We start from the raw sequence: 23,217 nt of genomic DNA, 5'->3' as shown, positions 1-23,217 counted from the left end.
GATGGACGCAGAGAGCACTGATTGGTTGGGAGGCACATGGTCCCAGGATCATCACAGCATCCTTCAGAACTAAAATGAAGAGGATTAAGCCTCAGAAGGATTCTCCAGATCCGCTGGCCAGACACCGTCAGTAACATCCACCTCTTGGAGAGGACCCATCAACTCCCAGCAGAGGAAGAAATTAGAAGGAGAAGGTGGGGCTGGATAGGACATACACTACGCAAGCAGCCAACCAACATCACCAGACAGGCACTGCAGTGGAACCCCCAAGGCAAGCGGAAAAGAGGCCGCCCAAGAAATACCTGGCGACGCGACCTTCAGGTTGATAGCAAAAAAATGGGCTATACCTGGAACCAGCTAGAGCCAATGGCCCAGGATAGAAGACTATGGAGATCTGTTGTTGGCGGCCCATACCCCGGTTGGGGTGACGGGCATGAATGAATGAATGATGAATGCTGCAGCCAGAGCGCAGAGTATTAACCACTATACGATCATGGCCAGGCGCTGAGGGTGTAGACAGCAACCCAGTGGAAAATGCTCAGCTCTGTGCTCTCGGGGCAGCCACCTACCTCGCCAGCATCACAGGTATTTCTCAAGTCTCCCCATTACAGTCACAGGTAAAATGCTGAGCAAAGGAAAAAAGACAGGAAGCCAATCCCATGCCTGTCCCTTTTTCTGTCTTCCTCCACCCCTGGACCAAGTCCCTCCCCGTTTGTCTGGGCCATTGTCCTCATGCCCCTGGCCAGCCTATTTCCCTTTGCATTTTTCCGTGGAGAGGAATGTATATGAGTTTGTACCCAATTTTTTAAGGCTTTGCTTTGGCAAGGCTGTTGCCTGCTGTGAGAAAAACAGAAGGGGGCTACCTGAATTGGTGTCACTGGCTGAAGCTTTTCTGTAGTATATGAAAAAAGCTCAGAGCTCTGAAAATGGTTTTTTTTCTTTAAGATTCTCATGTTAGTGAGATTGTTTCCTAGCTAGCAGGGGACTGTTTTGTGATGTGCATTCTACTGGCTCTTTGGTTTTGTATGTTTTTGGGAGGAACGGTGGAGGAGAGTATCATGGTGGAAGACCAGCAAAGAAATGTGTTGTAGTTTGTGTTAACGTTTGGTTTGTCCTAAAAGTGTCTGGTTTGGAGTCATTTGTAACTCTTCGGTTAGTTATTGGTAACAGCTTATTATTGGGCCCCTGAGTTGAAAGGCTGCTCTTGCAGATTTTAGTTTGTCATTGTTGGAAGGTCAGTTCAAGAGCTGCTTTCTTAGTCTAGTCCGTGAGGGCTCTTCCGCCGCCCTCCTTAATATACCTTCCAGAAGGTGATTGCATGGTTTCCCTCGTCTTCCCACAGAAGAGAAATTGTCCATCCCTTTCCTGTTGGGAAAACACCAGTGTTTTAACTTAGGAAACGGTAAACGTTTTGCCCAGATGAGGGCTGGTTCATAGGAGCAGAAGAAGAGGAAGGTTGTGGCCCTTTGAGTCAGATTTCTGGCGTTTCAGGCCAGAAGGAACCAGCCGATCACCTCAGAGCGACTAAGGGGCACCAATGCCCCAAATGGCGAGGAATTGCTTTGATGCAATTGACTGTCTGTTTGAGCTAGTTCTGTGGGAAGGAGCAGAAAAGAGCCTCGGGGCTGCGGAATAGCGCTTGCATAGGCTTTCTTTGCCCTGTTTTGCTGTAAGAGTTAACCGTGAGAGATTGGTAGTCCAGGTCAGTGGGTGGCTTTATGGAAATAGGAGTATAGAGGGGAAACCAGGGAGAGGAAGGCATCTGCAAGACTTGTCTGTCTTTGAACAGAATTGTGTGTTAAGGGTTCTTGCTTTGAAGTCTTCCACTGGAGTCATTTTGGGGAAGTGATTCTCAGGTAGAGTTCCCGAGTTGTGGTGTTTGTTGCGGTTCTGGGAGCTCGTCCTGGTGAGGTCGAAATGGGTGGGCGCAGGGGTGTGCGTGCGTAGCAGAGTGTGAGTATTGCTTCTCGGCTCCTTGGAGCTCAGATCAAAGTGTCGTGTCTGTTCTTATCAGTTTAATCTCTGATACATCCTTGATGTGAGGACTGTATATTAACTTGATTTTTGAAGCGGGGGGGGGGTTAGAACAGAAGCTTGTTTTGTCTGCCCTATGCATTGACCTGGTATTGCAGTGCTTCCAGGAATGGTGTATCTCCTTTAGAGGAGAACCTTCTGGTTAGAAAAGCAGAAAAGAGTTGAAGTGTGATACTTTCTTTAAAGCAAATGTTTTTTGAAGTAGCAGAAAAATCAGGGTGTTTTTCTTTCTTTACAGTTTCTTGGAAGTGTTTTGTGAGTCTATAGATGTGAGAGGTTCTTCTTTTTCTTGCTAGAGAGTTATTTAAGAAGCTGGACTCCTTCTTTCTGCTGTGAGTCTTTTCAACAGTATGAGGGACAAATGCTTTCCAGATTCTGGGTCTGTTGGGAGATGGGATTGGTTGTTTTTTTTTTTTTGTATGTTTGGGGGGTGGGGTGGGGCAGTTGGTAATATTTGAGGGCACTTGTATATCCACCACAGCATGAGGTAACTAGACTTCTCCCCACCCAGCCTACATTCTATGTATCTTGGTTCGTAAGATCAAGACAAGGCACTAGGTGTCGTGCTGCACCCGGCACACAGGGGCCCCAATCCTGATTCCCCCCCCCAAGCCTACTGTAATCTAAATGCTACATAATAACCCTTAGCTTCTCATTGTTGCCATCCTCGCTATTGGAAAATCCCCCAAATCATGACAGTGGCTTACAAATCAGGAGGATTCTTTTTTAAAAAAATGTAATGTGGGTTCTCTTTCTTTCCCTTCTGGTTTTCTGAACCAGGCAAGCTAGAAACTTACCTTTCTAGTGTGGCCAGAGCCCCAGAGAGCAGCAGCCCCCGGCGCCTGGGGCTGGCAGGCAGCGGGGCTCCTCACGGTTGTGTGTTCCACACTTTGATTTCACCCACCAAGTATCAAGTGTGAACTCCTCAGGCACTAGAACAGCCTTAACATGGAGTCACAGACAGACCCCTTGGGCACCCTGACTCTATCTTGCCACCCAGGGGTAGTAGAAGCTGCTGTAACACGCAAGCTCTGTATGTCCTTTAGGGCTAACCCTAGCCAAATAGCCGGGATCCCTTGTTGCTGCTTAGAAGGTGTGCCGTCTCCCTGAAGTCCAAGCAGCATCGTGGGGAGGGGGGAACAACAGTTTCTTCCTGACAGGGATTTTTATTCCATTCCCCCAGAGCTCAAGCTGATGGGGGCAAGTGTTTGTGCAGGGCTCTGCCTCCTCGTAGGTGTGTGAGGAGGAGCAATCAACCAAGTCTTTTGTCCACGGATGATCCATAGTGGCTTGTCTGATGTCTCAGTCAGGGCCTTCTCTTGTTGGAAAGGAGATGACGCCTCTTCTGGTAAACTACCATTTCACACTTGGTAATACTTCTCTCCTGACTGGTGGCGTGGCGGCAAGGGGGTTTACAGCTTTAGTGCCAATGCTTATATATCACCTTACAACATGGGCTACGGCTATTATAGGTGAGAATAATGCATGCAGCAACTCACGAGCTTGTCATAAACTCTAAACACGTTTTTATAAAGCTAATGCCTGTTTTAACAACACTAACAAACAGGTGAGCAAGACTAGTTTCCAGCCATGCGTTTGTCACTTTTCAGTAAGGCCTAGGAGCCTTGGCATGAGCTGGCACCTGGTCTGCCAGTGTCAGAAGAGGATCTGCCCTCTCTTATCCCCAGGTGTCTGTACTGGGAGCAGTACTGTTCAACTTATTCATAAATGATCTGGGGAAAGGGCTAAACAGTGAGGTGGCAAAATTTGCAGATGATACAAAATTGCTCAAGAGAGTTAAGTCCCAGGCAGACTGCCAAGAGCCACAAAGAGATCTCACAAAACTGGGTGACGGGACAACCGAATGGCAGATGAACGTCGGTGCTCATAAGTGCAAAGTAATGCACATTGGCAAACATAATCCCAACTATCCCTATAAAACGATGGGGTCTAAATTAGCTGTTACCACGCGAGAAAGAGATCTGGAAGTCGTTGTGGATAGTTCTCTGAAAACATCCACTCAATGTGCCGCGGAGCATTGGGAATCATTAAGAAAGGGACAGGTAATAAGACAGAAACTATCATATCGCCTCAATATCAATCCATGGTACGCCCACATCGTGAATACTGCGTGCTGATGCGGTCGCCCCAATCTCAAAAAAGATATATGGGAATGGGAAAGATTCAGAAACGGACAACAAAGATGATGAGGGGTTATGGACCAGCTTTCATCTAAGAAGAGATTCATAAGATTGGGACTTTTCATCTTGGAAAAGAGACGACTAAAGGGGGATACGAGGGAGGTCTATAAAACTATGAACTGCGTGGAGCAAGTAAATAAGGAAGAGTTATTTACTCCTTCTCATAACACACGAACTACGGGTCACCAAATAAAATTAATAGGCAGCAGCTTTAAAACAAACAAAAGGAAGTCTTTCTTCACGCATCACACTGTCAACCTGTGGAACCCTTTGCCAGAGGATGTCGTGAAGGCCAAGACTATAACAGGGTTCAAAAAAGCACTAGATAAATTCATGGAGGATAGGTCCATCTATGGCGCTTTGCCAGCGGTATCCCTAGCTAGGTATCCCTGTCTGCCAGAAGCGGGGCATGGGCGACAGGGGATGGAGCACTTGATGATTCCCTGTTCTGTTCATTCCCTCTGGGGCACCTGGCATTGGCCGCTGTCAGCAGACAGGATACTGGGCTAGGGCTTTAACTTGGATGGGTAGCTGGGAAGACGATAAATCAGACAGAACCCGTTCGACAAACCTCTTCATTTCCTTGTTATTGCCTGACTCCTTTAATTCATTTCCTTTTCCTTATTTCCCAGCAGACCGACTAGCCACCAGATTTGGGTGTTAGCAGAGGGACCTGACGAGCTCCTTCTTTTCGGCAGTGTTGAACTTGCCAGAGCACAGTCAGATTCTGGATGCTCATCTGAATGTAACGCCTAGCGCTCACCTTTATTTCTGTTTCTTAGCTCTTTTGGGCCATCGATCTTTGGTCTGACCCGTAGGATCCCTGCATTAGGAGAGATGGCTAATTAATGAGCCCATAAACCTTGGAAATCAAATAAAACCTGAAGTCCGTAGAAGACCTCGAAAGGCCCTTGGGGGGTGCAGTGCGAGCTGAGGAAGAGTTCCCTGCACAGCTTACCTCTCCATTCTCGTTTTCCTGTCCTGAGCGCAAAAGCCAGGAAGCAGCTCCGGTAGGAGGGGATACCATATGTGTGCAGTGGTTAGACAGGAAACAGCAAGGAACTGGACTCGTATGGAGTGAAACTGTAAGCATCTTCTGTATGCCTGATGACTGCAGGTTTGAGAGAGTTATGTAGGAAGTGGAGGCTTTCGGTGGGCTTTCAGAGGAAATGGAATGGAAAGGCAGCCGAAAGTGGAATCCCAGGTTTTAAACAATCCTCCACTAACACGCCAAACAGCTCAGGTCTAGTTACTCATTGAAAATTAGAATAAAGTTACAGCAAGATTTCATCATAAATTAAGTCAAACCCTAAAGATTTCAGAACACAACTGCTATAAGGAGCCACGAGGGAAGCAATACAAAGTCAACCTTGCCTCAGAGAAAGGCAGTTAAACAATTTCTCTTTTTTAAAGCAGCATAATCTCCCCAAACGGAAGGGTCCTGTTCCCGGAGAAGGGTCCCGGAGAGGGTTTTCCTCGTTGGTGCCGCCATCCACCTCCCGAAAGGCGGGAGCTAGGTCGACGGAAGAATTCTTCCGACCAAGGCGCGGACTGATGTAGCCGCGCCGATTTACGTTCCCCGTGCAGACCAGGCCCGAGGGTAGGTGCGTGCTGAACAGTTAAGTCAAAACAGCTCCGTTCGTCAGAGGTGTGCAAAGGAAAACCCGCTCCTGGGCGACGCGCCACGCCGCCCTAACCCGCAGCGTAGCTAAGGGCATTCGGGAGGCGGGTGGGCCTCAAGCGATGGAAAGCCCTCCTCCAGCATGGGGTTGTGACAGCCTAGTCTCCGTAGCACAGACAGGGTGGCCACCAAGAAACAGGAACAGACAGCGAAAGCCAAAGCGGCCCCAGGGCAGGGGGCGAGGCTGCCTGTTGGACGAGGAGACCAGGTGGGACAGGCGTTTTCGACAGGCCGTCCTCCCGTCAAAGGAGGAAGAGCCCGAGAAGAAGGGCCGGGCAAGAAGCTACAAGCAGGGAAAGAAGCAGAGCAGACAGGCAGCTCCACTTAGAGCCAAAGAAGGCACCGGTCCAAGCCCCCCAAAAGCAGACTAGAGAGCAGATCAGCTGCAAAAGACCAGGGAAAGCCAAGAACACAGAGAGCCTTATATGACCCAAGTAAAGTTTCAGAGCTGAGCTTTGCTTACAAGGAAGAACATGTGACAAAGATGCCCAAAGGTACAGGACCGGCAGAAAAGAGCACTCCCAAAGGCCCAGAATAACAACTGCTTTTCTGAGAATCTGCTTTGCAGTGCAGTAAGCCTAAGCAGCCCACTTTTAGTTGTCTGTTGTTCCAACCAATCACCAGGGGAGAGCGCGAACGCAGTTCCCCACTACCACAAATTATGCAGTTGAGTTTCCCACATTTGGGGAAATCACAGGGGTCAGCACACCCGCAGTGCAATGGATGAGCCTCACCCTGGGAAAACCACCTTCATGATCATGGTATCTCCCCTGCTAGGTAAGTATGAGCTCCTGCTGCCCGGCCTCCGCCTGCCCTCGCTCGCCCCGCACCTATCACACACGGGGCAGACCGCCGGCCTTGCCCACACCGGCCCCCACTGCCGACAGCTGCCCCAACGCAGCCCCCGGAGACCGTCCCTTCCCCACGCCGAGCTCCCGGTGCTAAAGTCGGGCCCTGCCTGGCAGCCTGCTTCCGCTCCCACAATGCTCTGCTCGCACACAGATCTGCATACCCGCTCACGCGGCTCCGCCCCTCCGCTCGGGCCCCGCCCCCTGCCCACCCGGGCCGCCGCTCTTGCCTGCCCTCTAGTGGTAGCCGGGTCCCGTCCCGGGAAGCCAGGCCAGCAGAGAGACCACGTGGCGCACCTGCTGCTGGGGAAAGAGCGCAGCTTGCGTGTCGCTTCTCTCTCTCGCTCTCCCCCTCCCCCCACTGGAAGTTGGTCCCATACAAGAATGACCTCCCCTGCCTTGTCTCACCTCAGCTTCTCCTCAGGGCAGAAGGTCGGGTGTTGTCAGCCACTCTCCAGAAACTGGACGGCCACTGATCCCTTTGTTACCTGCCAAGTGAGGCTGAGTGCACGGGCAAGCAGGGCCGCCCAGAGGGGGGGCAAGAGGGGCAATTTGCCCCAGGCACCGAGCCCCACAGAGGCCCCCACCAGAGTTTTTCGGGGCCCCTGGAGCAGGGTCCTTCACTCGCTCTGGGGGGCCTGCAAAACTCTTGCGGGGCCGGGCGCAGGAGCTTCTTCCGCTCCCGGTCTTTGCCGGCGGCTGGGGTCCTTCCGCCCCAGAGCATCCTGTGTGTGTGTGTGTGTGTGTGTGTGTGTGTGTGTATGCTCTGCTGCCCTCTTTCAGCGCAACAACTGTTTCTCTGTATGTCACAGCCCCCATACCGTCGACCCTGATGGTGATTTCCCCATGTTACAAGGGCTGGCTGGCCTGACCCTTCTCCCCTCTGCGGAGTGTGGTGGGGCTGCAGCTCACCCCCTGTGGGGCAGGAGGGCCCAGGTGCGGGGTGCTGGGCTCCGATGCACCTGGAGAGCAGCTCACATGAGGTGGGGCAGGGCATGTGGTGTCCATTCTGTGTTGCCTGGTGCTGGGCCATTGCACAATCCCCAGCCATGCTGCACAGCGCACCCCGAGAGGGGACAGGGGGCCAAGCAGACAATCCAGCACGAGGGGGAGAGGATGTGTGGTTGGGAGGAGGAAAAGCCTTGGGCTGCACTGGGGGAGTGCAGAGCAGGGGTGACACCCCAGAAACCTGCAGCAAAGGGATGGACAGGTGGGGTGGGTGGATAGAAAAGGCAGCGGGACTAAAATCTAAAAGGGGCGTGTGGGGTCTGGTGGTTAGAGCGGGGTGGGGTGGGTTTGGTGGTCAGAATTCCTGGGTTCTATCTCCAGCCCTGGGAGGGGAGTGGGGTCCAGTGGTTAGAGGTGTCGGGGGGAGAGCCAGGACTCCTGGGTTCTCTCCCTGGCTCTGACTCTCTCTTGTGCAATCCCTCGGCAGTTACCCAACTCAGCAGCGTGTGGGAGCGAGGGGCTGGGGCCGGGTTGTGACACAGCCCAGAGTCCCGTACTGCCCCTTTGTTACCCAACCCTGGGGCAGGGTGGGGGATGGCCTGGGAGACCCGCTAAGAAAGACGCTTCTGGTGAGTCTGTGTGTGGGTCACGCTGCCCCCTGCTGGATAGACCCCTCTAGGTCAGAACCAGTCTCAGCCTGGGTCAGATCCTGGGAGCCCAGCGCCCTCTGTCGCCACGGCCATGTCTATTGGTCTCCTGGAAAGGTCCATTCTCATTGGTAGCTGTCCAGTGGCAGTGAGTTCCACAGGCCTCGGCACACGCTGTGGGGGGCAGGAGGTCCTTGTGTTGGGAGTAGTGGGAGTCAACTGTGTGCGGTTGTGTCTCTGAGCACAATTGTGAATATTCTGGTGTGTGTGTGTCTGTGTGATTGTGAGTATGGCTGGAGATGTGATTGTTTCTCTCTTTGGGGGTTGGGCTAGCATGCCCCTCTGGGTATGTTGTGTGTGAGTGTTCTTGGGATTGTGTGAGTGCCTTTGTGCGTCAATATGTGTGTGTGTCACTTGCTGCAGGATACAAAATTCTGCAAAGCCACCACACACAGACACACAGAGCAGGGCTCAGCCCCGCCAGCAGGGGGCAGCAGGGACACACACGTCTCTCCTGGGCCAGCTTGGCCAATTTCCCATCACGACCCGGCACAGTGCTGGTGCCCCCACACGGCGGTGGGCAGCGACCGGGCGGGGGGGGGCAGATGTGCTGGATTCAGAAGGAAACACTTTGGGAAAATCAGTCATGGCCCTTAGCAGAGCTGAGACACAGACCCAGTGACCCCTGCACCACCTTGGAAGGGGAGTGGGGTCGAGTGGTCAGAACAGGAGGGGGCTGGGCACCAGGACACCTGGGTTCTATCCCTGGCCCAGGGAGTGGAGGGGGTCTAGAGCAGGGGGACTGGGAGCCAGGACTTCTGGGTTCCATAGGGGAGACTGTTTTTACCTGTGCTCCCCTCCCTAGAGATTCCAGCCCAGCCCCCTAGTGGAGAGTGAGTGGGAGCCGGGGGGATTTGCTCTCCCACTTCAGAAACATGATTCAACCTCCCCTCTACCATGGGCTGTGACATCATTGACCTCCCCTCCCCCAGGCAGACAGTAGAAGCCCCGCCCCACCAGAGAAGGGGGGGGCGGGTCTAGTTGCACCCACAACAATCCCACTCATGCTTGCAAAAAAACCCCACACCCCCACATCCCCCTGCTAGGACAGGATCTGCTGCTTTCTTTTCACCATGAGCTGCTCCCCGCCAGGCATCACACCCCATTCACACGCCTTTGGTCACTATGCAGCTCAGTAGCAATCACTGCCCCGAAGTGACTCCGGTGCAGGCACTGACAGCACGAGCTCCCCACACCGGATTCTGTCCACACGCAGAGAATTCTCTCCGCCGGGCTCCTTCGGTTCCTCTCGCTGCTCTCCGTCCTGCCGCCAGACACTGCTCATCTGCATAGCCCCGCCCATGGACACGTGACACCTTCTGTCGTTTTGGTTTCCAGTGAATGAGTCGCCTGCAGAGAGTGAGCCCGTCAGCGCACGTCACAGCCGCCGGGCGGGGACTGTCTGTGAGCCCCGCGCTGGGGCGGGGCTTCAGGAGAGACCCAGCCCCGTAGACAGACTGGGGCAGGGAGCTATTGGGGAAGGGATGAGGGGATGGGGGAGAAGGGGGAGGGAGAGACCCACCCCCGTAGACCCATACGGGCAGGGAGATCTTGGGGTCAGGAGGGGAGAAGGGGGATTGGCAGAGACCCAGCCTGGGGTGCAGGAGAAATGGGGTGGGGTGGAGGGAGACATGTGGGGGTGGGGTGTGTGAAATGTTGGTCCAGGGAAACTGAGTCATTCCCAGGACATCGTGTGCAGGGGGGAGCACAGAGGCAGGGAGAGAGCCCCAGCCCCAGCCCCACAGAGCCCCAGAGGGATATTGGGGGCAGGGGAGGGGATGGAGGGAGGAGAGACCCAGCCCCATAGACCCCTAGAGGCAGCGGGATATGGGGGGGTAGGAGAGGGGATGACAGAGGAAAGGCCCATCTCCATAGACCCCCCCAGAGGCAGGAAATGAGGGGAGAAGGGGGGAGGGAGGGATCCAGCCCTATAGACCTGTAGGGGCAGGGAGATATTGGGGGCAGGAGGGGAGAAGGGGGGTTGGCAGAGACCCAGTCCAGGGTGCAGGGAAATGGGCTGGTTTGGAAGGAGCTGGGGAGGAGAAGAGACACAGGACAGGACACATGTTGGGACAGGGAAACTGACTCACTCCGAATACATGCGGAGCAGGGCAGGGCGGAGGCAGATCATGCTGGTCCCAGGGTAATTTCGGGGGGTTCTGATTCCCACTCAGCCGGGGGCCCCTCTGGGCTGAGGAGCCCGGGGGGGGGCTGGGGGCCGGGGCTGGGTGTGTGTGTCAGGCTGGGGGAGCTGCCTGGGCAGCGGGGCTGGAACTGGGGGGGCTGCAGCAGCCCCTGGCTTGACGTGGTTTCCATCACACCCAGGGGTTACAGTTGGTTGGGTGGCTCAGCCCCCCCCCCCCACACTATACAGATTGTTCTGGCACCACTGGCCTAGGGTCACCGTCTAGTGCCCTTTGCCGCCCCGCTCAGGGTCTGCCTGGCTCTCCTAGAGCAGGGCGAGCGCCCAGCTCTCCTGGGTCAGGGCTGGCGAGAGCTCTGGACAGATACTAACAGCGCCGGGGAGCCTGGACGAATATTAGTTGGACAGAGGAGCCTGGAGCAGTTTATCAGAGAGCAGAAATGAATCCTGAACACAGCGCTGGAGCTGCAGTGCTCGGGGTGTGGGCCTGGGTCTCCTGCATAGTCTCCCTGCAGCCCCTTGTGGCATAACAAGTTCCCTGCAGAGAAGCCGAGGTGCGGGACCAAGGGCTGCGGTGGGGGCTGCAGCACCCCCATGTCTCACTGTGAAAAGCTCCAGGTGCTTTGGGAACAAAGCCAGCATTATTGTGCGATTCCAGAGAACCCCAGAGCTGTGCTGCCCTGTGCAGTGTGAGCGGGAATTGCACGTTTTCACATTGCTTGTGAACACACCTGGGTACAGTTCACAGGCTTTCAGCACCCCTGACAGGCTGATTACAACACCTGCAGCCAATCAAGGCAGAGCTAATCAGGATAAAAAGGAGCTCATTCCAGTTTGTGGTGTGAGTGTGAGGAGCTGGGAGCAAGCGGTGCAAGGAGCGGAGAGGGAGAGGGAGAGGGAGAGGGAGAGGGAGAGGGAGAGGGAGAGGGAGAGGGTGTAGCTGCTGGAGGACTGAGGAGTACAAGTATTATCAGACACCAGGAGGAAGGTCCTGTGGTGAGGATAAAGAAGGTGTTTGGAGGAGGCCATGGGGAAGTAGCCCAGGGAGGTGTAGCTGTCATGCAGCTGGTACAGGAGGCACTATAGACAGCTGCAATCCACAGGGCCCTGGGCTGGAACCCGGAGTAGAGGGCAGGCCCGGGTTCCCCCCAAACCTCCCAACTCCTGATCAGACACAGGAGGAGTTGACCCAGACTGTGGGTTCCACCAGAGGGGAAGATCACTGAGGTGAGCAAATCTGCCAATAAGCAGGACCCACCAAGGTAGAGGAGGAACTTTGTCACAGCCTCTAATTGCAGCGTTTTTAAACGATCTGCATGCTGCTTGCAGGCTCCTAACACTTGCCACAGCAGCTCCTTTTAATTTCCATCCAACCATCTGTACTTATGCCGATAGGTCAACTTTAGGTCTTTAACTTTGATTGGTAGCTGAGAAGATGGTAAATTGGAGAGAAACCTCTTCATTTCCTTGTTATTTGCTGACTTCTTTATTCATCGCTTTTTCCTTATTTCCCAGCAGATTGACTAGATCTGGGTGCTAGCAGGGGGCCCTGACGGGCTCCTTATTTTCTGATTTCTTTCGGAAGCATTGAACTTGCCAGGGCACAGTCAGATTCTGGATGTTCATGGAAATGTAACACCTCAGGCTCAGCTTTAGTTCTGTTTCTCAGCTCTTTTGGAAAATCGATCTTTAGTCTGACATGTAGCATCCTTGCATTAGGAGATGGCTAATTAATAAGACCATAAACCTTGGCAATCAAATGGAACCTGAAGTGCACAGAAGAGCCCGAAAGGCCCTTGGGGAGTGGAGTGCAAGTTGAGGAAGACTTCCCTGCACAGCTGCTCTCTCAATTCTCGTTTTCCTGGATTGAGCGCAAAAGTCGGGAATCAGCTCAGGGTAGGGTTATACCATGTGTGTGCAGTGGTTAGACAAGGAACTGGACTGGTATGGAGCAAAACACTTATGTGTGCCTGATGACTGTACGTTTGAGAAGGAGCAGAGAAGAGCAGTGGGGCTGCGGTATAGCGCTTGCATAGGCTTTCTGTGGCCTGTTTTGCTGTAAGAGTTAACAGTGAGAGATTGTTAGTCACAGGTCAGTGGGTGGGTTTATTCAAATTAGGAGCATATAGGGAAACCAGCAAGAGGAAGGAGAGTGAAAGACTTCTCTGTCTTTGAACAGAATTGTGTGTTAAGGGCTCTTGCTTTGAATTCTTCCAGTGGAGTCATTTCGGGGAAGTGATCATCACTTCGAGTTACCTAGTTATGAAGTGTCGTGAATGGTGTTTGGTGCGTGTCTGGGAGCTCCTCGTGCTGAAGTAGAAAGCAGTGGGGGAAGAGCGGCTGCCTAGCATCCGAGACTCTCAGCATCGCTTCTCTGCTCCTTGGAGCTCAGATCAAAAGTGTAGTGTCTGTTCTTATCAGTTTAATATCTGATAGGTCCTTGATTTGAGGACTGTGTATTAAATTGATTTTGAAACAAGGGGATGGAATAGGAGCTTGCTCTGTCCACCCGTGCATTGATCTGGTATTGCAGTGTCTCCAGGACCAGTGCTTCTCCTCCTGGGGAGAATTGTCTGGTTAAAAAGCAGAAAAAGTTTCACTTTAAAGATGCTGATTTGAGAAGATTCTTTTAAAGTAGTTGAAAAATCAGGTTTCTTTATCACTTTGGTTTCTTCATAACAACATATTGTTAAAATTTCTTGGGACTGTTTTCTGAGTCTACAGATGTGAGTTTCTTTGTCTTGCTAGAGGATTGTTTTAAAAGCTGAGATTCTTCTGTTTCCTTTGAATCTTTTTAACAATATGAGGGATGAATGCTTTCCGGACTGAGGGTCTGTTTGGGAGATGGTTGGTGGGGGGTGGGGGGGACACAGATTGGTAATATTTGAGGTCACATGTGTATCAATAACTGGATGAGTTACACAGACTTCTCCCCACCCAGCCTACGTTCCATGTATCTTGACTGAGCCTGTCGCCCACCATCCCAGAGCAGAAGCCTGAGCCCCACCGCACGTGGGAGGAGGGGAACTCCGCTGGTTGCCGGCTCCTGCAGTGTTTATGACTCGGGAAGGGGAAGGGACCAGCCCTGCAGGCAGCCCAGGGGAAGAGCTGCTGCTTTGCTGCCCCGATTCCCTCAATTACAGCCCAGGAGGCTGTGGCCACAATAAAAGCCCCTGGTGGCCACATTTGAGAAATGCTGGAGCCTCACAGTAAACAAATCCCAGCAGGTTTGTCACTCCCTGTCCCCCACCCTGGGGATTTCCTGCCCTCTCCCACCCAGACCAACCTTCCTGGAAGTTCCCACCCTCTATGTATTTACGGCCCTTTCTCCCCGCCAAGGGAACCCGCCAGTAACTCCCTGATGATCCCTCCCTCAACTGGCTCCACTGCAGCCATTTCCCTTCCCCGGCCCCTGGGAGGACCAAATGAGCTGGAGCAAAACATGGATGTTGCGCTGCAGCCTGTTAGGGCAAAAAGGGCAACTGGGGACATGTCAGAACAGGAAATAATTTCCCAGCACAATTCCCCCCAGGTTCTTTCCCTGCACACGGATATTCCAGCTCATCCTGCATGGGACAGAAACATTCAAATCTAGGGCTGTCAGTTAATCGCAGTTAACTTACACAATTAACTTTAAAAAAAATCATGATTAATCTGTTTTAATTGCACCGTTAAACAATAGAATACCAATTTAATTTTTTTTGTTTTTCTACATTTTCAAATATATTGATTTCAATTACAACACAGAATACGAAGTGTACAGTGCTCACTATATATAGTTTTATTACAAATATTTACACTGTAAAATATAAAGTACTGTAGTGCAATCTCTTTACCATTAAAGTGCAACTTGCATATGTAGATTTTTGTTGTCGTTGCATAAGTGCACTCAAAAGAAAACAATGTAAAACTTTAGAGTCCAGTCAGTCCTACTTCTTGTTCAGCCAATTGCTGAGACAAACAAGTTTCTTTACATTTACTGGAGATAATGCTGCCCGTGTCTTGTATACGTCACCTAAAAGTGAGAACAGGCTCGCTCATGGCACTTTTGTATCCAGCGTTGCAAGGTATTAACATGCCAGATATGCTAACATCCATATGCCTTCATACTTCAACCACCATTCCAGAGGACATGCTTCCATGCTGATAACGCTCATTAAAAAATAATGCGTTAATTTGTGACTGAAGACCTTGATGAAGAACTGTATGTCTCCTGCTCCATGGTGTTATCCACAGTCTGCCATATATTTCGTTTTATGGCAGTCTTGGGTGATGCCCCAGCACATGTTGTTCACTTTAAGAACACTTTCAATGCAAATTTGACAAAACACAAAGAAGGTACAACGGAGATTTCTAGAGATAGCTACAGCGCTCGAGCCAAGGTTTAAGAATCTGAAGAGCCTTCCAAAATCTAAGAGGGACGAGGTGTGAAACATGTTGTCAGAAGTCCTCAAAGAGCAACACTCTGATGCGAACAGTACAGAACCTGAACCACTAGACAGGAAAATCAATCTTCGGTTGGTGGCATCTGACTCAGATGAGGAATATGAATGTACTTTGGCAGGGGCGGCTCTAGCCATTTCGCCACCCCAAGCACGGTGGCACGCCACGGGGGGCGCGCAGCCGGGCGCCTGTCCCGCGGCTCTGGTGGACCTCCCACAGACGTGCCTGCGGATGCTCCACCCCAGCCATGGGACCAGCAGACCCTCTGCAGGCATGCCTGCGGGAGGTCCACCGGAGCCGCCTGCCGCCCTCCTGGGACCAGCAGAGCGCCCCCCGCGGCATGCCGCCCCAAGCACGCGCTTGGCGTGCTGGGGTCTGGAGCCACCCTTGTACTTTGGATCATTATTGAGCAGTACCTGTCATCAGCATGGAAGCATGTCCCTGGCCTCTGATTGATAGGAGGGGAGAACAGGGGCTGGAGCTCTCCATGGCCGCCTGGTCTGGTCACTCCCTCTGAAGCCCATAGCCAGGGCCAGCCTTCGAGGTGGGTGCCACCAGGGAATTGCCCAGGGGCACCGTGGTCAAGGGCGGTGCTGTACGGTGGCAGAGAGGTGTGTGCTGCAGGTGTAAAGTCAGAAACTGCTCCCGGCTGGCAGGGGAGTGCTGCTTGGGGTGGTGCCCAGATTTCTCCCTGCTCCCTCCCGGCATAGGAACATGAGGGGAGGGAGGGGAAGAGAAGGGGGAGATGGCGGTGATGAGCGGATACTGCTCCCCCAATTTTCCTCCGTGCCCCCCTAGGGGGCTGTGAGAGGGCAGCAAGGAGCGACATCAGGGCTCCCTGCCTCCAGGTCACCTTCCCCACCTGGGCTGCATAAGGGGAGGACAGAGGAGCAGCCCAGGTGGGGAAGGTGACCTGGAGGCAGGGAGCCCTGATGTCGCTCCTTGCTCCCCCTCTCACAGCCCCCTAGCGATGTGCGGAGGAGCAGTGTTCAGGGGCGGCGGGGGGAGCGAGCAGCAATGCCAGCTACTCTGTGCATCCAGGTCAGTTTCCCCAAGTGGGCACAGGAGGGGGTGCAGGGGTTAGGGGAAAAGGGGGCACAGTGCGGGGATTACGGGTGCGGGAGGAGGCAGGGGTTAGGGGTGCCAGAGGGGGCACAGGGTTAGGGGCATGGGGGGGGACGCAGGGTGAACAGTGCAGGGTTAGAAGCACAGGAAGGGGCACGGGGCTCTCCTGTGGCCCAACCCCACAGGAGACTGACCCCATGTTTAAAGAACAAACCTCTATACTAAGGGCTGCAATATCCACTGGGGTGAGACAAATGGCATCAGCTCCTTGCTGCCCAGCCTGTGAGAGCTCTGACTGTGCGTCTATAAAGGGAACAGCGAATGGAAGTTAAGTGGCTCCGGTTTGCGCTCTGTTAGAGCCCCACCGGGAACAGTGAGCAGAAGTTAAGTTGCCTCCTGTTCTCTAACTGATGGGTGGGGGGGCAGCAGGGATTAGGGGCATGGAGAACGGGGGTGCCTGACAGGTGTTGGGCTGCGGGGTTCCCTGCTGCAGCTCCGCAGACTGGAGCCTGCTCCTCCTGTCCAGGGCCAGCTCCAGCTTTTCTGCCACCCCAAGCAGGAGGGGGAAAAAGGACAAGCTGTGGCTCTTCGGCGGCAGCTCAACCACACTGCTGCTTCTGTGGCAGTTCGGCGGCAAGTCCTCCCTCCCTTCCTCTTTGGCAGCAATTCGGCAGCAGCTCAAAGACTAAGACAGGGAATGAGGGACCTGCCGCCAAACCAAAGACCCAGCCGTGCTGCCCCGATACCGGACGGGCCGCCTTTGAATTAGCCGCTCCAAGCACCTGCTTGCTACCCTGGTGCCTGGAGCCAGCCCTGCTCCCGTGACAAGCAGGGGCTGGTGCAGAGCGTGGCAGGGCAGGGAGATGACATCTCCCCTAAGGGCGGGGCCTTTTCACAGCAAGGGCAGCACCTCCCCGCAGGAGCACAGACCCCACCTACTCCTCCTGCTTTCTCCTGACACCAGCACCACCCTTCCCAGCACCGCCTCATGGCAGCATCTGCTTCCGGACGCGCACCAGAAATGGGAAGTCTGGGCCCGGGCCTGGCAGCGGCTGTCAGGAAATGGAGGCAGGAGACACAACCACTCCCATGGAGCTGTGGGGCCTGTCCTGGCTGGTGGGAGATGGAGGCAGTGGACACAACCACTCCCATGGAGCTGTGGGGCCTGTCCTGGCTGGTGGGAGATGGAGGCAGTGGACACAACCACTCCCATGGAGCTGTGGGGCCTGTCCTGGCTGGTGGGAGATGGAGGCAGTGGACACTACCACTCCCATGGTGCCGTAGGGTTTTCAGGTGGGGTGCTCCCCCCCCCCCGGGTTGGGCTCCAGGGGAGGTTTGGCATCTTAAGGGACTGGGGGGGGGGGGGGTTGCTTGGAAGAAGTTTGAGGACCAACGGCGAAGGGGAAGTTGGACACTTGCCAGAATACCAGGGAAACAAGGCAGGTGAGGTGATACCTGTTACTGGACCAGCTTTGGAGCCACACAGGGTCTTCTTCATGCAGGGGAAAGGTGCTCAGAGCACCACAGTTCAATAGAAGGTGGAACACTCTGCCCCGAACACCAGACATTCCCCTACTTCCTGGAAGCGGGGGCCTGTCCCCATTGTCCTGTAAACAGCCCCACCATGTACCCCAGAGGTGGCTGCATCTTAGCACCAAGACACCAGTGGTCACTGCTCCAGAGGAGATGGTACATACAGGCCACTGCCCTACGTGGCCCCCAGACGTCACAGACTGTGCACTGTCTTAGCTGGTCCCACACGTTACTGCCCCAAGAGGTGAGGTACACACAGGCTACTACTCAAACTGGGCCCCTGGGCTCACTGCAGCAATGGTTGGGGGGGATACATGCAGGGCACTGCCACACATGGCCACCAGGGGGCACTGCTGCAATGGTGGTGGTGTGGGGGGATGATAAACAGGCCACTGCCTGAATTGGCCACTACCACAATGGTGGGGGGAGAGGGGGAGGGAGATACCAATAGGGCACTGCCACACCAGGGCACCACGGGGAGGTCACTGCTCCAATTAGCAGAGATACACATCGGGTAGTGCCCCAACTGGGGGCCCTACCCCAGAGAGAGAGGGGGCTGGGGAGACAAGAGGAAATCAAAGGCCACTGCCTCACTTAGCCACCAGGGGTCACTACCTAAATAGGGGGGGGAAAACACACACAGGGCACTGCCCCACCTGACCAGCAGGGGTCACTGCCCCAATTGGGGGATATACCCCATGGGGTATATCCCCATGGGGATGCCAGGGATCAGTGTCTGCCATACCTGGCACAGGGGTTGAGGGGATAGGGTGACCAGATGTCCCGATTTTATAGGAACAGTCCCGATATTCGGGGCTTTTTCTTATGTAGGTGCCTATTACCCTCCACCCCGTCCCGATTCTTCACACTTTCTATCTGGTCACCCTGGGGGGAGGGAGGGGGCTACACACAGGGCACTGCCCTACTTGGCCACCAGTGCACATCCCTAGTGGGGGAGTGACACACACCAGGAGCAGGGCTCACTGCCACAAAGGGGTTGGAAGATACCCAGGGCACTGCCTGACACAGCCACCCAGGCACCCTGCCACCTTGGGGGAGGTGAAGAACACACCTCAGGCACTGACTCCTCTGGCTACCAGTGCTCACTGGCCCAATGCAGGGGTTGGGGGGAGTAAATACACACAGGGGACTGCCCCACCTGGGCAACACGAGTCACCGAGATGAGAGTGGGATACGCAGAGGGCACTGCCCCAATGGCTGATATACATACAGGGCCCTGCCTCACCTACCCACCAGCGCTCACAGGCGCAATGGCAGTGGTGGGGTCACATAGGCAACTGCCCTCAGTGGCCACCAGGGGTCGCTGCAGCAATGCTAGGGGGGATACATGCCAGGCATTGCTGCCGCTCGCCACCAGGAGTCACTGCTCCTACAAGAAGGCACCTACAGGACACTCCCGTGCCTGGCCAGCAGGGGTCACTATCAGTGGGGAGGGGCTATGGGGAAGCAGAGAAAGAGCCACTAACTGCAGTGGGGAAAATCGTCATCTACCGGGGAGAAAGAACGGACTCCGCTGGGACATCGCACCAACTCCGGCCAGGCTGGATACCAGCAATTCGGGGCTGGAGCAGCTCCAGCTGGAGGCTGGGCGGAGGCAGGTGACCTCGGTCTCTGTGCTGAGCAGGCTGCGTTGGCAGCGAGGAGGGACAGGGAACCCCCCGGCCAGGGTCTTGCTGCCCAAGGAGGGGGAGATCTGTGGCAGGCTTTGGAGTAGCTGGTTCAGCAGCCGTGAGCCGCACGCTTGTCCCTGCCTGAGCTCTCCAGGAGCACATAACACACAGGTGTGCACTGGATGTAGGCACCAGTGTAACAACAGGGCCAGACTCTGCTGAGTGCTGCCTGCGAGAGACAGGGGCAGAGTCAGACGGGCAGATGGGGGCAGGAGATGACAGGGCCAGCGGCCATGAGCTGAACCCATCACAAGTCCAGCCTGTGACGTCACCATCCGTCCCTGCAGCTCTCCATCTGTCCCGCTGTCCGTCCAACTCTCAACCTCCCATCCATCCCCAATGTATGCCACACACCCCCTTCACCCATCTGCCTCACACACCCATCTATTTCCTCATGCATCCTGCTGTCCCTCTGATTGGCCCTGCAGTGCCCAGCACAAGGAGGCATAGTGGACCCTGAGCGAGGCTTTTGGGTGATGCAGTAATGGAGCTAGCGGGTGATAAGGGGGGTTCTGGGCATCTCTAATCCTGTGCCCAAAGCCATGACTGCGAGCCCACCCCTCTCAGTCTCAGACCCCACAGCCCCAAAGACATGACTGGCCACTCACGCTGTGACCCAGTTACAGCAATGAGGTCTCCCCGAAGATAGGGGGTGGGAGGAGCAACCCCCTTATCCTGGCAGGCAGGACACATCCTTCCCAGTATGGCAGAGACCTTGCCCGTGGGCAGATAGACCCAGCTGAGCCCATAGGAGACTGGGGGAGGAGGAGCAGAGGAAGAGGATGCAGGCAACTGAACATGACAGGTGTCCATGAAAGGAGAGAGAGAGTTTGAGTGTGAGTTGGCCAACACAGAGAGAGAAACCTTGGAGAAAGAAAGAAACTCAGAACAGGGAGTCACCCTCATGGATCCAACTTTCTGCTAGGGAGCACACACCACTCCTGGCCAGAGAGATGATCAGCCCCCACAAATGGCAACATCATCTCCCTTGAAGCCACAGCTAGTCCGGAAACCCACACCCAGGTAACAGGACGTCCCTGCCTGGAACCAGGGGGGCTGTGACCAGAGCCCTCCCCAAAGCAGATACTTCTCTCACCGACAGAGACAGCTACTCTCATCCCAGCTGGGCAGGTCTTGCCTGGCATCAACAGGATTCACCCTGTCACTGCTCTTGCTCACTTTCCATCTCACCTCAGAGCTGGACTCCGTCCCCGCGACTTCTTTTCCCTTGGTATGAAACACAACACAAGAGGAAAAGAAAAAGCAATGGTGGCGAGGCTCCTCTTCTCGCTACTCCCGCACCCCAGGGCTCCGGCTTCAGCCCTCCTCCCATTCTGCCATCACAGCTACAATTAGAAATCTGAGCCCTGGGCTCACACCTTGTTGTCTCCCCAATCCTTGGCGCTGTCCAGCATGTCTCCCTCCACAGAAGTCACGTGGCCTCGTCTTAGACTCCATCTTCATATTGCTCTTCTCCTTCCCAGAGCTCCTGCTCTGCTCCTCAGGCCTGTCTGTGCTCAGCTCTGCAGGCAGAGGGGAAGGGGCATGATGGGAGCACACACGCCCCATTCCAGACACCACACAGCATCCACAGGGCTACCAAACCACGTCACCTTCGGCCAAAACCACCTCCCACCCCGAGGGAGCAAAAGCCCTTTGTGAGCTCGGCACACACAAGCCAGGAAAAGATTAACACCCACACCCAGCCCAGCCAAAGTGGGAGCTTCCCTCACTTCCCGGCCACAGGTCCAGGGGGCTCATGGATGGAGGAGTTTGGTGGGCTGTGGGGGCCCCTGAAGGACTAGCTCAGCGAGTGATGAGTGACAGCGGTGTCTGTGGGGGCCGGACTGTGGGTTGGGGTGTCCAGGGGGACCCCAGGGAAGGGACTAGGGGGATTAGGGATAGAGGAGGGTGGGGTTACCAAGGTGCATTGTGGGAATTTGGGATTTAGAGAGCCCAGAGTGGATGGGTGGGGGCGGGCTGGAGGACCCCACAGTGGCTGAAAAGGGGAACCCGGCAGGTTGGGGGGCAGCAGAGATTGGAGATGAGGAACCTCACATCCTGGGGATGGACTGGGGCAGTGGGGGGTTGGGGAAGTGGGGCCCAGCAATGGAGAAATGGGCTAGAGGGAGTTAGGGGCTGGGGAGGAGGGGGCAAAGGGAAAGGCCGGGCAGAGCGGACAGGATGGGGAGGGGACGCCGGGGCTGAGGATCCCCACAGATGGGGAGGGGCTGGCGAGAGGTCACAACAGATGGGGAGACACTGGGGGCCTGAAGGGGCCCTACAGAGGAGAGGAGGGGGTGGGGCTGATGGCGCCTGGAACTGGGGGTCTGAGCCCCCGGCCCCCCCGTGCGGAGCCGCCACTCGCCGCCCCGCCCCGCCCCCGCCGGCTGCCCCCGAGCCGCGTCCCCATCCCCCGCTCCGGGACCCCCAGCAGCGCCCCGCCCCGTCCCCCTGTCGCTGTCCCGCTCTCTCTCCCCCACGGAGGGTGCGGGGAGGGGCGCGGCAAAGTGACGAGTTACGTCCTCCTCCAATAGAGGCCGCATGAGAGAGAGAGAGAGAGAACTACGCTTCCCAGAGTGCACCGGGAGGGCGTTGTCTGAGCAACCGGCGCGTCACTTCCGCTCTGAGACGAGCCAGGAACTACAACTCCCAGCCTGCCCCGGGGCGCCTCCGTCCTCTCCAGCCCAGGTGAGGGCGGGTCCCTGGGTCAACCTGACACCTCCCCCAACGCAACTCCTCATCCCCGCCCCCAGAGAGCCCCGGCCCCGCCCCCCTCCGGCTCCTGACGCGAACTCGCATGTCCGGGGGTCTCGCCCCGGCAGCGCCCACCCCCCGCCTGCTTCCCTTGGCCTCGTCTCTCCCCGCTCGGGGGGGGGCTGTTGGATGGAACCATATGGAAATACAGGGGAGGGGCAGGGCTGGGAGCCAGGACTCCTGGGGAGTGGGACTAGGGGGCTAGAGTGGGGGAGGGGTTGAGTTGCCTGCTGCCCTCATTGCAACCAGCAGAGCCCCCCCCCCCCGCAGCTTGTCACCCCAACGCAGCCGCGCCTGGTTCCCCCTCTGCCCAGGCAGCTCCCCCAGCCCGACACACACACCCAGCCCCTGCACCCGCCCACCCCAGGGCTCCTCAGCCCAGAGGGGAGCCCCCCGGCTGAGTGGGGAATCAGAGCCCCCCCCCGAAATTACCCTGGGACCAGCATGATCTGCCTCCGCCCTGCCCTGCTCCGCGTGTATTCGGAGTGAGTCAGTTTCCCTGTCCCAACATGTGTCCTGCCCTGTGTCTCTTCTCCTCCCCAGTTCCCTCCAAACCACCCCATTTCCCCTGCACCCCGGGCTGGGTCTCTGCCAACCCCCCTTCTCCTCTCCTGCCCCCAATATCTCCCTGCCCCTACAGGTCTATATGGCTGGATCCCTCCCTCCCCCCTTCTCCCCTCATTTCCTGCCTCTGGGGTCGATGGAGATGGGTATCTCCTCTGCCATCCCCTCTGCTACCCCCCCATATCCTGCTGCCTCTAGGGGTGTATGAGGCTGGGTCTCTCCTCCCTCCATCCCCTCCCCTGCCCCCAATATCCCTCTGGGGCTCTGTGGGGCTGGGGCTCTCTCCTGCCCCTGTGCTCCCCTGCACAGCATGTCCTGGGAGTGACTCAGTTTCCTGGACCAACATTTCACACACACACACCCCCCGACATGTCTCCCTCCACCCCAGGCTGGGTCTCTGCCAATCTCCCTTCTCCCCTCCTGACTCCAAGATCCCCTGCCCCTACAGGTCTATGGGGCTGGCTCTCTCCCTTTCCCGCCCCCATCCTCATCCCTCCCCAATATCTCCCTGCCCCAGTCTGTCTATGGGGCTGGGTCTCTCCTGAAGCCCCGCCCCAGCGCTGGGCTCACAGACAATCCCGCCCGGCGGCTGTGACGTGCGC

The 23,217-nt window shown here is 55.7% G+C and overlaps 1 protein-coding gene and 3 non-coding genes across 4 annotated transcripts in view; 3 read left to right on the top strand and 1 right to left on the bottom strand.

The window, feature by feature from the left end:
- Window positions 1-23,217, top strand: part of LOC120375611 (zinc finger protein 850-like) — a gene marked incomplete at its 3' end in the record, with an annotated part of 610,246 nt that overhangs the window by 494,881 nt on the left and 92,148 nt on the right. The gene's annotated exons all lie outside the window — the stretch shown is intronic.
- On the top strand, window positions 1,960-2,157 carry LOC120376388. The gene has a single exon (XR_005587269.1). It is a non-coding gene; the product is annotated as a U2 spliceosomal RNA (small nuclear RNA).
- LOC120376170 lies at window positions 6,538-6,701 on the bottom strand. Its single transcript, XR_005587077.1, has one exon. It is a non-coding gene; the product is annotated as a U1 spliceosomal RNA (small nuclear RNA).
- On the top strand, window positions 12,928-13,120 carry LOC120376381. Its single transcript, XR_005587263.1, has one exon. It is a non-coding gene; the product is annotated as a U2 spliceosomal RNA (small nuclear RNA).

This window comes from Mauremys reevesii, linkage group 12 (genome assembly GCF_016161935.1).
Source record: "Mauremys reevesii isolate NIE-2019 linkage group 12, ASM1616193v1, whole genome shotgun sequence".
Classification (NCBI taxonomy): domain Eukaryota; kingdom Metazoa; phylum Chordata; order Testudines; family Geoemydidae; genus Mauremys; species Mauremys reevesii.
Note: the sequence above shows the minus strand (reverse complement) of the source record. Positions and strands in the feature narration are given on the sequence as shown.